Genomic DNA, 1614 nt, shown 5'->3' on the forward strand with positions numbered 1-1614 from the left:
ATAGGATAGAGAATAGGATATAGGATTGGATACGATAGAGGATAGAATAGGATAGAGGATAGGATAGGATAGAGGATAGGATATGATAGAGGATAGGATAGGATAGAGGATAGGATAGGATACAGGATAGGATAGGGGATTGGATAGAATAGAGGATAGGATAGGGTACAGGATAGGATAGGATAGAGGATAGGATAGGATAGAGGATAGGATAGGATAGAGCATAGGATAGGATAGAGGATAGGATAGGATAGGATAGATGATATCATAGTAAAGAGGATAGGATATGATAGAGGATAGGATAGGGGACTGGATAGGATAGAGGATAGGATAGGATAGAGGATACGATATAGGATTGGATAGGATAGAGGATAGGATACGATAGAGGATAGGATAGAATAGAGGATAGGATAGGATAGAGGATAGGATAGGATAGAGGATATGATAGGATAGAGGATACGATATGGGATTGGATAGGATAGAGGATAGGATACGATAGAGGATAGGATAGGATAGAGGATAGGATAGGATAGAGAATAGGATATAGGATTGGATAGGATAGAGGATAGAATAAGATAGAGGATAGGATAGGATAGAGGATAGGATATGATAGAGGATAGGATAGGGTAGAGGATAGGATAGGATAGAGGATAGGATAGGATAGAGGATATGATAGGATAGAGGATATGATTGGATAGAGGATAGGATAGGATACAGGATAGGATAGGATAGAGGATAGGATAGGATAGAGGATAGGATAGGATAGAGGATAGGATAGGATAGGATAGATGATATTATAGTAAAGAGGATAGTATATGATAGAGGATAGGATACGGGACTGGATAGGATAGAGGATAGGATAGGATAGAGGATAGGATAGGATAGAGGATAGGATAGGATAGAGGATGAGAGCAAAGTGAACTACCAAGGAGTAAGGTGCTAAGAGTCAAAAGTTTCAGTAAATTCAGTCTGAATGCGCGAAGTTTTTGAGATTAAAACTAGCATAGGGAGAGAAAAAGAAAGTTTTAACGTGCGATTATGGAGTACGAGGAACTTTAAAGTGATAAAAACGCGATCAATCCGTAGGATAAACGAGATTCGGAAGAGTTCGTTAAAATCTAACAGGAAATAAGGGAAAATTAGGAGTATAATAGACTTACTAGACACTTTTTGATAAAACAAAAGTAAAAAGAACCGAAATAAAGGAACAGTTGCATATAAAAGTGAGAAAAAAAGAAGTGAAAAAGATCAATTAACACTTTGAATTGGACTAAATTAAAGTTGAACGGGCTGTGTAGTTTTGCTTAATTAATTAATTAATTGTTCGATTAAATAATTGAGTGACCGATTTTTGGACTTTTTACAAAAATTTTGAATCCGCGAAAAGTGTGTGAGAACTCTGAGAAAACAAAGGATACGTCGCGAGGGGTCGGTACGAACACCAGGCCAAACACCTACGAGAAGGTAGGAAAGTGTTTACCCTATATAAAAAGGGTTAGGCATGTGATTCGCGTAACGGATTCCTGAATTTTCTCCGATCTGAATGAAAATTTATATCCGGGCTTTATAAGGAAGGACCAGCAGAATAGGGGAAATTGGGAGATATTTCTCCCG

Source organism: Halictus rubicundus, unplaced genomic scaffold (genome assembly GCF_050948215.1).
Source record: "Halictus rubicundus isolate RS-2024b unplaced genomic scaffold, iyHalRubi1_principal scaffold0250, whole genome shotgun sequence".
Classification (NCBI taxonomy): Eukaryota; Metazoa; Arthropoda; class Insecta; order Hymenoptera; family Halictidae; genus Halictus; species Halictus rubicundus.